This window comes from Symsagittifera roscoffensis, chromosome 10, assembly GCF_963678635.1.
Source record: "Symsagittifera roscoffensis chromosome 10, txSymRosc1.1, whole genome shotgun sequence".
Classification (NCBI taxonomy): Eukaryota; Metazoa; Xenacoelomorpha; order Acoela; family Convolutidae; genus Symsagittifera; species Symsagittifera roscoffensis.
Window position 1 is genome coordinate 38,279,304 of NC_087071.1, and position 16,214 is coordinate 38,295,517.

General features: G+C 32.8%; 1 protein-coding gene and 1 long non-coding RNA gene across 2 annotated transcripts in view; one reads left to right on the forward strand and one right to left on the reverse strand.

Annotated features, from left to right (window-relative positions):
- The window catches only part of LOC134855596 (UDP-galactose translocator-like), a 433,562-nt gene that overhangs the window by 252,781 nt on the left and 164,567 nt on the right, over nt 1–16,214 (forward strand). The gene's annotated exons all lie outside the window — the stretch shown is intronic.
- LOC134855133 (uncharacterized) lies at nt 11,332–14,207 on the reverse strand. The gene is made up of 3 exons (XR_010164453.1): nt 14,115–14,207; nt 13,329–13,451; nt 11,332–11,476 (listed from the first exon to the last, which is right to left on the reverse strand). It is a non-coding gene; the product is annotated as an uncharacterized LOC134855133 (long non-coding RNA).

Consider the following 16,214-nt stretch of genomic DNA (forward strand, 5'->3'; position numbering starts at 1 on the left):
TTTTGAATTTAACTTACAACTTAGTAGCTTTCTACAGGAGACCGACTCGTAACAAACCAGTATACTCTAGATCTATTGAGACTATGAGATATAAGAGTAAGATTAAGATCGGTATCAGATTAAAAAGTTGCACGAATCTATCCGACCAAAAATAAGATAGCGTGACGAGCAGACAGTGTACCCTATCTGAAATTACTCTATGAGTTAGAACATCCATCCCAACTCATCTGGTGCGATCAAAAGTCTCGAACAAGACCTTAACAAACAAATTAGCTCAGAACTAACCAAATAAGATTAGACTGAGACAAAAAACATTCCCAAAAATGTTACATGACAATAATTTAATTGAAATGTCTCTACGACTCAATAGATCTGAGCCATCACTCCGAACAAAACGAGAACTACCCGGTAATGGAAGAAGACCTCGGACGAGAGACGATATACGACTACAAAGAAACTTACCATTAAGTTTCATGGTCGTACGGCAAAAGTCAACACAACCTTTTATATTTAGAATTCTATTACCGATGAATTTAGATTTTCACTCGCAAACAAAATATCTTTGAAGAAAAATCTTCAACGACCATCATAGGCGCTAAACCTATTATTGTACAAGAACGACTGATAAAAACATCTCTAGTCGTTTTCTTCAAAAATAAAATTATAAAAATTATAAAAATAGGCCTATCCTATTTCTTAATTTTCGATAAATAATTTTTTTTTAAAATCTAACAGATCATCAAGGCTTTCCTTGGATCTTTAATTCACTTTTACCTAATTTAATTTAATTTCATTAATTTTATATCTTGATCATCAAGTTTTATCCTTGGATCAAATAGAACAATTTTGTTTTCCCCCACACAATTAGTAAAGTCTCAAACGACCTCAAACGTCGATTCACTATCCAACCCTTCCTCAAGACCCAAGACTAATAGAAATTTTTCAACCACACTAACCATTCTATATAGGATAAACAGTGAAGAACTTCGGTTATTTATCCTTCACTTGACCCCCTTCTTACCTGACTCAGGATAATACTTAAACTTAGTAAGTTTAAAATAGTATCGAACGAGCTACTTGTGTTCTAATTATACCTGAACCTTGTGGATCGATTTACTATTCTCCAACCCTTGAACACAATCACTACCCCTAAGTAAGATTAAGTAAGTTAACACCTTAACTTAGACTTGCCACGAGAAAGTAACAATTATTCTCAGGAACCGATATATATACTTTTCTCTCCAACCCTGAAAAACATGAGCCAAGTTAGGCTAACCACAAAAAAATTTAAGAACTAACAGTTTAAGACATTAAAAATCACTAATCCCAATATTGCATCCGTCATCCTAAGCCTTATGTCACTAGGCAATTTAGGAAATAAACAAACAATAATATTACACAATTGTGAAATAAAAACGAAAAATATGACCTAGTAATCACTCCACATACACAATCAGTAGGATATATTAGAACAAAAAGACGGACAATCACAAGAAAAATTTTAAGCAAACAAAGACAGATTACACGAAAAACATTTTCAAAGCGAAGAAACGCAGCCTCCGAATCAGAAACCAGTAATTTAGAAGAACTTTACAGATTAAAAGACTCCGTAAAAAAAAATTACCAAGTTACTGATACATTATATTTTTCTGACTCAGAAACCACATCACAATCATCAATACAATGAGAACGAAGAATAAAAAAGACAAACAAAAACAAACCAGTAAGTCTATACAATTGGAATCTACCAATAAAACACAATGAAAACTACAAATTAACAGTCATAGAAACACAAAAAAAGTCAAAATGAAGACAGCGAAGAAAACAAAAAATCCATCCTCTCATTTTTAATCAATTCACTCACTAATAACAGAGGACAAACACAATTTTGTCAAAATTTAATCGCAAATTCATTTGAAAGAGGAGTTAGTCCATGTAAGCCAAATTTCCAGAAATAAAAATCAAAAGACAATTTGTTGATCAGTATTTAAAAGGAATATGTAATCTAACACAACAGTACGGAATCTATACCATAGAAATCCATTCACCAAGTAAAATTCATGGTAGATATCTACTTCAAACAGACGACGTAGATATAGAGTTTTCAAAAGTATTCACAGAATACATAAAAAATATACAACATCAAAATTCACAAAGAGCGAATTCAATATCCACTAATGATGTATTCAAAATAATTTATAAATATCCATCTATACTAGAAAACCCAGAATCTCAAGGAACTTCACCAGTTTAAACATCAAAACCTACAACTGTAAGACATGATATTACAATATTCTACGAATATTTACACAGAATCCGTGAAAATTTAATCAGTAACGAAGTTTCACAAATTGTTCAACACGATTTACAAAAAATCTTAGATGGTTTATCATTGATTATTTCACAATTCATATTGATCTAATCTCACAAGCAAGAAAAAATTTTAGACTTCAAAGTTCAACTGATGACAATGTATTAGCTGAACAGTCAGATTATATTTGGGACCCTGAATGGTCTCATCCACTATTCCTGAACATACCAACAGATATTTCAAGTCAAGCAGTAGGCACAATTTCTATTCACAAAGGTCATGTTAAAGTATATCCACTCACAACTGACGCAACACCTTTGAATTTCAATTCATTTCTACCCGATAGAATAGGAAATAATAGTGTAAACTCAACCATCATACAACAAGAAAACCTAAATGGAACTAGAAATCTTACACAGCAAGATATTCAATCACCATCACGTTTCACAAAGGAAGAAAAAATTGAAACAGTAGCAACAACAACACAACAAAATATTTCACCAATACATCTAAATCTTACAACTCCAAGACCCAAAAATCCCACATTACCATAGGTAACATTACAATCTACGGTTAAACCCTCCGTTGTTCCAAAATATTCACAATTGGATTACCAAACGCTTAGACCAATGACGAAACCAACGCAAAAACAAAGAACAATCACTAGAAATAATTTTGCAGAACATAATTATAAGTATGTAAATAGACCACAAACAACTAAACCCCCTCGTGCAAACACGCAAAATCATTTATTTTTGCAAAGACAAAATTTCCAACAACCATCATCAAACTTCGTAAATTTTAATGATTACCCACGTATTTCACAAGACCAATGTGAAAATTATCCTTTTTTCAGCAAAATAAAAAAAATAGACAGCAAAACCAAAATAGACATAAAACACCTTATGATACACCTAATTATCTTTCATCAGATGATGGAGATTTTTATAACCAAAACCATCAACAATTTTCTCAAAACCAAAGACTCCACTTTTATCACGTAAATCAACCAAATATTTTTGAACCATATCCACAAGAACAACATATGAGACAATCTAGATCAAATCACGCATCTCAAAATAATAATTTTTATTCACAAACCCAATTAATACAGATTATTATCAACCAAAGCAAATGCAAAATGAAATCCCGCTACCTTATTATTTACAACAACATTAAATCACAAAGAGTCAACTTACAATTTTTTCACAAGTGCCAAATGCCACAGAATCACTTCAAATGACTATGATTTCATACTTAATGGGAGGATCATCAATTATATCAAACAAGTAATTGATGGTATTTACAGGTACAGACACTGAATAATCTGTAGAAGATTATTTAAGTGCAGTCACAGCAAATTTAATCTTAAATATAGGACCTGAACCAAAAACTACATCACTTCACCAAAATTGGATACATAGACGTACAGCATTAATACAGACCACACTAGATGGCGCAGCTGAAAAATGGTTCTCAGATTTACCCAAGAAGTAAAATCAGATTGGAAAAGATTCCCACAAGAGTTTTCAAAAATTTTTGATTCAGAAAGGAACAAACAACATCAAAGTGTTTTATGCAACAAAAATCGTAGACTACCAAACGAAACGATCAAACAACTAGCAGTAAGGATCGAAACACTAGTCCGAAAAGCATAATCACTAAACACTCATGATTATGAAAAGACTAAAATGACAGAGTTTTTAATGATGACCCTAACCCCTCAATTGCGGAAAATAGCAATCAAAAAGAGAGCATCACATCCTTCCTCAATTCGAGAACCAGATTTAGATTTTGGAAAACTAGTAGATAAAGTAGAACAGGCAGAAATTTCTATGAAATTTGAAGAAACAGAAAATCTCAAACTACAATTTGTTAATAATATTCAAACCACTACAACACAGATAAATAATATACACAACTCAGCTATAGATCTATCCGAAAAAATTACTGAAAACCTAAATTTTAAAGGTAAACTATCATTCAGAAAAAGGTGTTACTACTGCCGAAGATACGGACATAGCATTGCTGAATGCAGACAAAAACAACAAGACAATCAGAATAAACCACAAAAGAACAAAGAACCAAACAAGTCATTTTATCAATACATGAAAAAAGATCAAAATTCACCAAAAAAAAACATTCACAGTAATAATAGTTCTGGAAAACCACTTCCAAACAGCTCAAATTATTCAAGAAATGAATCAACTTATAACTCTGATTACAGAGGTAGATCACCAGACCAAAGAAATTCACGTAATTTCTCACAAAACAGATATAGTCGATCAAAAAGCCGAAATACTCAATATCGAAAAAATTATTCACAATCAAACTCAAACAGACCAAATTATTCGTTTGATACCAGTTACCATTCATATTCTAGGGATGGACAATATTCAAATGATAGATCAAGAAATTCATCGTACAATAGACATAGAAATTATTCCAACAATAGAAACAGAAGCTTTTCGAATAATCGAAATCAACGATATAACAACCGATCACGAGATTATTCGAAAAACAAATCAAATCACCAAAGATCTAACTACAAAAATTATCAAAATAGATCACGAAATAATTCACAAAATAGAAATTATATTTAAAACAATAGACAAAGAAACTACTCCCAATCACCTCATAGGAATAATACACGTTATTCTGATTCTCACAACAAATATAGAAGTAACACACCAAAACATCAAAGACAAATAAATCAAGTACAAACAACTGAAGAAACCAATTTAGACCCCTCTGGTATTGACAATATAGAAAAGACTGAATTACAACTAAATCACATAAATTGCGAATCTACAGACAGTGAAAGCGATACAGAAAACACAATTGTAGTCAACATGATAAAAGTTGAAAATGACTATGAAACCGTTACGTACGAACAACTATTTCGTTCACATGTCTATGAAAATCAATTGGAACTTTTTTTAAATTATTACAATAGACCTAGCAGTAATAACATACCAATAGAGCAAGAAGCAAATGAAATAACGACATGACACAAATCTGAAAAAGAACAAGCACCATGTTCAAGTACAAATTATATTTATCAAAATATACCAAAGAAACCACCAAAAGAAAAAAATTGGACAATTCCATTCCTCTTAGAAAGTCCAAAAACCAAAAAATTTCAACCACCAGACCTCGAAATAAGTTTTTTGATAGACTCTGGAGCAGAATCGAATATCATTAAAATTCCAACTTGGAAAGAAATCAAAATTTCACATCCAAAGCTAACACCTGTGAAAACAGCCAGTAGACTAGCAACAGCACAAGGCTCAACCTTAACAAACTATGGAAAAATCCAACTTTTCCTTGTTCCTACTAAAACAATGGAACAAAATAAACTCTTAAATAAACCATTTAAGCAAAACCACCACATCACAGATTGGAATCTCTTTCATCACTAAATACATACCAACTATCAATATATTAGACAGTAAAATTGATATTAAAGATAAATATACAAGAATGCATAACGCCGCTTTAACTTTCTTCCAAAGAATGAACAAACAACCACCATTCTTTTCAAAATTTTACCCCATCTATAAGAAAGAAAGAAAACATCTTAAACCACTTTCAGGATACATTTATGACTTCCCGATCAAACAAGTTCATCAATACGACAAAAATCAAAACAGACAACATCTCTATATGTCTGACCTTGATTTTAGACTTATTCACAAATTTTTTAGAGTAACAATTTCCTCGAAACTATACATGAAAAACTCAAACTCCGATATCATTTCTCTACATGTATATAATAATTCACCATATAAATTAACCCGACCTTTAGGACTCCTAGGATATTGTGAAACCAATGCCACGACTTCTCCCACAAAAGAAGTAGCATATAGAGTAATTAATCTATTACAATTATTAGATATATGTCAATCATCAGTTCTTGATGAAGAATTATCAATAAACAAAATAATAAGCAACGAAAAAAAAGAAACACGGACAATTTTACAAAAACACCTTATTTTGAAACAACATTCAAAATCACCAACATTATGATATCCAACAGTTTATGCCACATCTAAGTTCGACGTTGAAAAAATAAATTCACCACTCCATCTACCGTTAAAACTTGATGCAGTTTTCAAAAACAAAGGGCAAGCAAAGTACCTTTCCACTTACATGACAAAGTTAATAGATTACTTGACATTCTAAAACAATATGAAATCATATCCCCAGTAAACAAAGAAGAACAGCCGAAAGAAAACACCTTTATCAACCCGGTCATTATTCTCGCCAAAGGAGAATCACTAAAAAAAAGTTCTAGACGCTAGATATCTAAATTCACCCAGTGATGAATCTAAATGTAATTGGCCAATAGAACCAATTCAAGTAATTTTAACAAAGGTAAACAGTAAATACTTCACAACCGCAGACATGAATAGTGCATATAATCAAGTGCCCCTAGACGAACAATCACGACGATTAACACAATTTGTTATTGGAAATCAACAAAATGAATTTAATAGATTTTTCTATGGCATAACCATAGGATCAGCAGTTTTTTCAGCCTTTATGAGTAAAACTTTTAGACCACTGATACTCAAGAAAAAGGCATCACATTTTTAGACGACGTCTTTATGCAATCACCAACTAAAGATGAGATGTTCGCAGTTCTAGAAAATATCACCAAAATTTACAAAAAGTAAATATGAAAGCAGTCCCACACAAATCACAGTTTTTCTTAACACGCGTAAAATTTCTCGGACACATTATAGAGAAAAACACTATAACCCTTTTGAAGTCACGAATAGATGCAATCCAAAAACTCCAGCCATCTACAAACAAAAAGAAAATCCAAGAATTTCTTGGAATGTTAAATTTCATAAATAATTAAGTCTACAAAATGCAATTATACTTAGGACCATTCTGTAACATTCTTAGACGATAAAACAATTTTGAATGGACAACAGAATACCATACACAATTTGAAGAAGTCAAAAAACTTCTTAACAAAAAATTTCAAATACAATTCCAGATCCCAATCAACCATTTTATGCAATGTGCGATGCTTCAAATTTTGGCATCGGTGCAGCATTACTACAATCCCACAATGGAACAAATAACATGAATCTTATATCAGCAAATTCCCGCCTATTTACACAAGCTGAATTACGGCTCTCTACTCTCATGAGAGAACGCACAGCTATCATATATACCCTCACAGAATATGAATTTTTGATACTTGGATCAAAACATCCAACAGTTTTGTTTACGGATCAGAAACCTATCATATTTCTTTTTGCACAAAAATCGAATCCGAATCATCTAGTTTACAGATTTCAATTAATTTGAATGAAATTTCCAAACTTACACATAGTATGGACAGCAGGAAAAAACCTTGCACTACCTGATACTCGTAGTAGAAATACGCCACCTGAACTACTAACAAGGAAAACAACAGTTGAAATACCACAAAATATAAAAATCTATCTCGCTAAAGATGAAACGATTGGAATGCAAATTTTCAGTAAAAACCGACATAGATCAATCACAAATAAACAATCTACAACATTTTCCACTCTATTTAGAGTGTCAAAACAACCATTATGAAAATGATTTAGGCACATCTACATTTAAGCCGATTCCATGTTCACATTGGATCAAAAACAATACTCAACAAAAGCGAATTAAACAACAACCACAAAAAAAGACCCATTCCCTTTAATTGGAAAGGAAAATTTAACGGAAACAATAAGTTTATCAGGACCGTTACCAAATGATTCAAAATACACGATAAATCAAGTTTTCAATCTACATGACCCACTTGACACATTACCCCTATCCAAAACAGAAATAGAAAACTTTTTTTTCTACCAACAACAGAAAAAATTACACTAGAACTATTACAAAAATATCAAAACCTCGATCCCGTCATCAGAAAACTAAAATCATGGCACAAGTATATAACTAAACCAACCAAAGCTGATACCACAATCTTAGGAAACAAAATACTCCTTAGATAATTCAAAAAAATTCAATAATACTACTATGAAAGAAAACACAGATATTTTAGAATATAAAACAACTGATTTTAAAGTACCTTGTCTACCCTTAAGTGTGATGCTAATAGCATTCAATACTTCAAATACCCTACATACTAAAGGACATCCAGGATCAGAAAAGACGTACTCTAATTTTATCCAAAATTTTTATTTCCCCAATGCACCAATTTGGATTAAAAGATTATGCAACGATTGTATAATATGTCAATTAAATAAACCCGACCCAAATCAAAAACAAATCGCAGAAAAACAAGAATTTAAAGGACACAGTTTGTATTTCAATCACAGAATATAACTTGACACATAAGGACCAATTTCGCCATCTTCAGAAGGAAACTCCTATATAATGGTCATTGTTGCTGCATTTACACACTACGTAGCACTCAACCCAGTACCCCATTGTAATGCTTACTATGCATATACAACACTCTACGAACACTGGATAGCTAAATTCGGATTTCCCGAAATCCTAGTGTCATACATAGAGCGTCCCCCGCGCGTCCTCGGAGAATCATTTAAACCCAAGTTGATTCAAAATAATCCAGTAACGGTACTCATCACTTTTCTCGGTAACTTCAGAGCATAGAGCAGCCATGCCAATTTCAAAGTCAACCGCGGGTATTAGTGCCAGAGCAACAATTGACTTTAAAAGCATGCGCAATTTCTTATCTTCCCGATAAACTGGTGCTATTTCGATCTCTTGAAATTTGCACCAAATGGTCTGAGAAAAATGACTGAAGCGATTTTTTAGCTACTCAACTGAATATCGTCTGAAAAGCGTTAACTAAAGCTTTTTCAAAATCTAATACAATCTGTGAGAGCTCAAGTCCTGTATTGTTTTTTTTTTTAATTTTATGACGGCTCGGATATATTGCTGTTCAATTTTTTTGAAGAAAAAAAAAGACTAATGGAACAATTTGATCATTAATCACTGCATGTTTTGTAAGAGTTTGATAAACTAACGCGGGACATGCTTTAAACGTCCAACCTAGGTGCCGGACTGCGTTGCTTTCCAAAACTTCAAAGATCTCGTCGATGACAAATATTAACATTCGGCATTTTCAACCGGTCTGAAATCGAAAAGGCGTAAATTATAACTCGTCAGGGTCTTGCTTAACGCGAAAGGCACATCATTGACTTATAAGGAGTGGGGGCGTAAAGAGGTTGTTCGTTGCCGTTGAACAGTTCTGGCGAGGGACTTGTTTTTAGGCAAGTTAACAACAGTTTCGAGACTAATATACCCAGCATTTTCCACCTAACCGATCCTGGGAGGCTCCAATGTTGTTTTTTTTTTCTGTTTGATAGCAAGTTTAACCCTTTTTAATTTACAGGCTTAGAACATTACAAGAAACAATTTTTGATCCCCCCCAAAAAATACCCCCGGTCTTCAAAAAGTTAGCCTTTTCGAGGGGTTATTATTGTGTTCCGCAGGGTGTGGCAAGTTTTCCCCCGATGAAACGCATGCCTTGCAGTCATGCTAATCCAATGTTTTAAGACAAATTAAACTTAGAAAAGTCTCAACCTTGAAAGCTTAGGTTCAAGCTTAGGTTTGCAGTATCAGTTTAGATTGAAAGTTTCTCCATTGTGGACCAATTTCAGTTTTCCTTGCTTGCTCATGACAAAGTTTAAAGGCATATTGGGATCAATAAGTGTACTGATTTGCCAGACGGAACTTAAACGAATGACTTGAAAGTAAGGTTTTTTAGATGCGACTAATGTTCAATTACTCTTATTTTTGGTTTTAATTCATTCCAATTTAATTTTTAATTCAAAATTGGTGCTAAATTGTAGTTTTTGATTGCCCGCTTGAAGTTTATCCCCGGTAATCCCCCTCAATAAGAAAATAAATCGTGCTGCTAAATGTCGCTCGCTACGAATAGACGGTTGGTGCGAAGTGTCGCCTTTTAAAAATGCTGCGAATCGTCGCTTGCAATCAATTGTGGCTTGCGACGAATTGTCGTCTCATGACAAATCAATAGAGTTTTGGAAGAAGCATTTAGAAACTTAGAAGAAATTAGTTGAACTTTCAAAAAGTGTTGGGCTAAGAGAATAAGCGCGACAAAACTAAACAGGTCCTAAGAAACCTTTTCAGCTACTAAAAATACATAATCTTCAAAATTATCCTCAACATCCTTCATTGAACTTTTTTTGCGAGCCTTCTTGAAAATAATTTTGAAAAATTATTCAAATTTGTAAAGTCATACACTGCGGTTTGAAAATATTAGATCAAATTGAACATCAATACTTGGTTATTGCTTTAGATCCAGTTCCAAAAAAGAGACAAACTTTTGATCCAAACAAACAATAATCTTGAAATCTGATTGTTTCTATTGCAGAGTCAAAATGTGGATTGTCTCATAACTTCGACGCAAGAATCACTTCCAGATGTTAATCATCAAATTTCTAGGTTTTGGTGTCAGTTTTTTTTCCGCTGAACACTACCTGTATTTAGAGAACTGAAAATCAGTACTGAAATACAGGGCGGATCTAGGATTTTCTCAAGGGAAAGCGGATTTTCAAAAAAAAACTTCAAAAGTTTTGTCGACCTTTTTTTAGGTCGACCAAATTGATTTATTGATTTTCTGAGCTCTCCCAAAGCACTACTAAGACCCTGTTCTGGCCGATATTTCTGCGCCACAGGCAAAATTTCGAAAAAAAAACAGGCCAAAAAAAAGCGTTTTAAGGCACTTTTTGGAAAATTTTACAAAAAAAAAAACGCGTTTTTTCGGCGTGCAATCCCCCTTCAAAATTAGTATTTATTGGCACCGAAGGCGCCTTTAGAAAAATTTTAGGTTCCGTCACCAAAAATGGATATCTCAAAATAGTACAGGGGGCGGTAGGGTCGGAAGGCCCCCTCCCCCTTAAATCCGCCTCTGCTGAAATAAATGTTCTAAAAGTAATACAAAAAACAGGAACTGATTGATGAGATTTGAATTGAAGTTAAGTCCGCATCAAAACTGCAATAGCACAATCAGAACTCTAAATAAATGTACGGTCCATACAATGAGCAGATCCATGGCTGGTCGAAACAGATCACGTTTCTTTTGAACCACGCGAAGTTCACCCGTTCTGCTAAGTGTTTCGCGCTGCGAAACATGCTCAAACTACCAAAATTGGCCAGACTTTTCTTCTTGACGAGTGATAATTTTCACAATACGTGGTACATTTGCATTATATTGAATTACTTATTGAAATGTTATAGAACTTAAAGACTTAAGTAGTTATAGAAAAAAAAATTATTGAAATGTTTAAAACATGACTACTAGGGTATTAAAAAATTACAAAAAAAGTTATACTCAAGTCTTTTAGCTATGAAATTTTTTTCCAATTCATGATGTTTTCTATTCAAGCAGTAGCACGTTAAAGTGGATGCAGTTTCAAAAGTCTCATGTTTTTCTTACAATTCTGAATTGATTTTTCATTGAAACTATTGTAGTTTGCTTAAATTGCTCTTACAGCACTGCTATAAGAGCAATTTAAGCAAGTTAAAATACAGTGGTGATTTAAATCAACCGGACAAAATGCGTTAAACTTGAAATTTAAAACGCGTTTTTCTCAAATTGGGTTGAATTTAAGCGAAAACTTATGATGACGAAACTTGCTTAAAATTTTAGCAGAATTAAAATGGTGTAGTTTGATTTGCGAAATTCGGGTCCGAAATTTTACCCCAAAAATGAGTCATTTTGGCTGTTCTTAATTAATCAAAAATTACGCCGAAAATACCCAGTCGATCACAGACATAATTATATCAAAGTGAGCCCCTTACGTAGCCCAACAAACTTTAAGAAGGATATATTCTCCAAAAAAAAAAAAATTTGCAACCCGTTTAAAAGTTGTTTTTAAATAAATAGTTGGTATTTTATTTAGTAAAAACGACCTTTTTTGTCTATCAAGCAAAAATAAATTAATTTTAAACAATGCTGGAGAATATACTCTTCTTAAAGTTTGTTGGGCTACGTACCGTTTTAATGGATTATAATCGATTATTTTGTCATTTTATGGATAATGACCATATTATCACAATATAATCGATTATGATCCATGGGCGCTCGGTGCGGGTAAGGAGCTCATTTTGATATAATTATGTCTGTGATCGACTGGGTACTTTTGGCGTAATTTTCTACTAACGTAATTTTTGATTAACTAAGAATAGCCAAAATGACTCATTTTTGGCGTAAAATTTTGGGCCCGAATTTCGCAAAACAAATTACACCATATTAATTCTGCTAAAAATTTAAGCAAGTTTTGTGTTCATAAGTTTTCACTTAAACTCAGCCCAACTTGAGAAAAACGCGTTTGAAATTTTAATTTTAACGCGTTTTGTCCGGTTAATTTAAATCAGCATTGTAGTTTCAATGAAAAAAATCTGTTACGTTGATTCATGTTGCAATTTTTTTTTTCAAATGCTATTTCTAGAAGCACCAAACATGTTTTGTAAGAGTGCAGTTTCGATACCAATTAACCTGAATTTACAAAAGGAAGCATATCTGCATGTAAAATTTGAACAAAAATGGCTCAAATTTGCTAAATGTGATCTTTTTGAATTTTGAGAAGTCGATAGAGCTCACAAAACCACTAATAGAGCTCTAAATAGCCCTTGTTTTAAGAATTAGGGTTTTTTAAAAGTGTCCTGATCAACACAGATGAACGATTCACTAACTTTTATCGTTCCTCGCAACTTTGAACAAAAAACACCTAATTTTATTAAAAACTTGATAATTAGTTTGGTGAATAATAGCAACTAAAATAATTTTTTAGATAATTTTAAAGCTGAATTTGCAGGTCAATTCGGTTACACAAATGTTGCACCGGAGGAGCCAAAACATTCGAATTTTTTGCTGATTTAGCGAGAATTCACGATATCTTTATTTGTACGATTCCAATAGTTTTTGATTTACGGCCGTGTTTCATTGGTATAGTTTATAAGTTTTCATTGGTATAAATTTTGCCGTGTACCACATATTATCATGTATGTTGTTAACCTTGATTGGAAAATGGTGAGTTATGTTGGGATCAACTCTCTTGTCTTCTCGGATATAATCGATAGCCCCGTTTCCAAAACCAACAGCAGTGACAATATTACCATGCGCAGGATGGTAACGAACCTAAATGAATTGAATTGTCTCAACAATTGATGACTGATAACTATCTGATAACTGGTTAGTCGGTTTTGTTCTAACCCCTGCAAATAAAAGGAAATTTCAATTTTGGGGCATTTTTCAAACCCTTTAAAAACAGCGGGAAAAGATAATAGATAGATCTCACTAAATAAAATATCTTGAAAGGGTTGGGGTGATAACTGATAGTTCATGTGGCTCAAATTAGTAAAAATTCAATATCTCGGTTCTATCATTTTTATTATTTTTTATTCAGTGGAGCAAGGTTGTTGAGGTGAAAATAATTTTTTTTGCGATGCAAAAAAACTGGGAAAATTGACTGAAAAATCGAAAATATGTTTCATCAACTTTGATTATGGAATCGTTTCAGATGGCCTGTTTTTGTAATTTTGATTTGATCTGGGTCATAAGCAATTTTCAAACAAAAGTCGTAAATTAGTTCCGAATAAAAGAATTCTTCACATTTTTACGGATCTTTCTGGCTTTTGTATTCTGAGGAATCTGATTCAAAAATGTCCATCTGTCTTAAAGTTTAAATCAATGATGAGAGGGATATACAAGTTTTGTCCGTATAAAAAAAACTTGCAAAAATTAACAAATTAACATTTCGCAAAGATTAACGATCTATTTTTGACCTTGACAATAACTCACACTGAGATAATTGACCGTCTTCCGAGGAAATGATGAGAAATCTATAATGCACCTGTGATACTCGAGGGCATCGATACCATAGTTCAATCCCTCCCCCCGAAAGAGCGCAAGTTGAAATTTACAACAGTCTCCTGGAAAAGAAATCAAAATTAATTTTTCAGATGAAAAGTATCTTAAGTTGTCTCGATACCCGAAGGTTTTTTAATTTCAATGTTCAATGCAAAAAAAGACTGCTAATTAGTGCTAAACTCCGAAACTAGAATTTTGTGAACGAATACATTTCAGCAACTACTACTCTTTATAGAGGGCTAAATGAATTAAAAATACCTGAAGAGATAAGAGACAAACCTTACTGAACTAAAATCACGCTGATACTAGGAACAATAAGAGAAACTACGGAGCCTCAATCGTTGTATAAGAAACCCATCAATGCACTAGATCTGTACTTTTATGGCAATCAACATGAGCAGCAAAACCGTAACTAATGAAAAAATTAGCAAAACACTAATATTGAAAAAAATCCCAAAACACACTAAAAAAAACGTTAACGCGATTAAATTTTTCAACAAACTGCTTTACATCAAAAAAAGACAATACTGCATCAATAGGAAAAACCTTTCAGAAATTTTTATAGACACACACAGAAAAATTGTTCTGTCTGTATACCGGCAATCTTTTTATACTGATTTTTCTAATGATTTCATATTGTTGTTACAGAAAAACACCAAGCTCTGCAAACCTCTTTGAAATATAAAAACCGGTTCCGAAAAAAAAACAAACAAATTTTCGGAGCCACTTTGGTGCTTAAAAAATCAAATTATACCGTTACTAGACAAAAAATTAACTTTCAGGAAAAAACTTGGTGTCAAAAACTACGGTGCAAAAATTTATTCAGCAGTGGTTTCAATTTTTGAAAAAACTTGCAGTATATTTGAGCTCAGGTCTTCGAATAACTTGTTTCAAACAATCTGAAAAATCCTGTTCCCTTAAAATCGACTTCAAAAAAATAAGTGACCTCTGAATTGTTTTTTGAAAGAATATGAATGTTTTAAAGCTGCCAATCTGGCCGACTTATGATGATAAAGGCACAAAAATTTTGCAATTTTTATAACAACACGCTGCAAATTTTGAAGAATTTTCACGTTTTTATAATTTTTTGAACTCTTAGTTGTTGAATTAATGCCAGCATTTTTGCTAAATTTCAAGAAAAATTGTAATCGAAGAGGATATTCACAAAATGCTCATTACTACGCTGAAACAAGTAGAAACAATTAAAGCACTTTTTTAAGGTAAAAGTAATTGCTTCAATATCGAAAACGAAAAAAAAATTCAAATTTTAATCTTAATTTTTTTCAGATATAGGAATGTTGTCCCAGAGTGAATTGAAAAAATTTGAAGGAATGAAATTGAAAATGTTCCGATGAACGATAATGAAAAATCAATATAATTTCAAATATTTTTCCTAAAACAGATTTTATAACTTTTTGCTGAATAATTGAAGAGCGAAGTTATTACAAAACACGGTGACATGTTCAAGATCGTAGGCAGCAGCTGCAAAGCACTCAAAAGGTGATGATAATCAAACATTGTCCGAACGAATTTAAATGCTACAATGTCGCTTAACCGCGGAGGTCTGCTTGGTCGGTAGATTTTCAGGTTTGGGATAAATGCGAGGCCACTATTTCTCAACAATCGGGATTCTTTGACTAAATTTCATAAATAAGCGCTGTGAGGAGTGTAAGTAAGGATTTTTCTGTCTGTTATTTTGCGTTTTTGTTCAAATGTTTTCGGATCTTTCACAATCGTGGCAAGGCGTATTTTTATTGCTAGTTGGTCATTTCGCTTTTTATGTTTTATCTACTTGTGCTTGTACCCCTTTGTGAGCGTAATACAAATTTTTTGTCGAATAGTAGACAACTAGTCTGATATTACTGTTTGTCGATACACTGTTTGTCGAGTGTAGTCGGTTTCTGATAGTGTACCAGTATTGTCCGTATCAACTTTTTAGAGCCTCCCAGTCCTTTTCCTGACGAACTTTACTAACAGCTTCACGTTTTGGTCTCCTCTGGCAGCAGATGAAACAAAACTGAGTCCTAATAC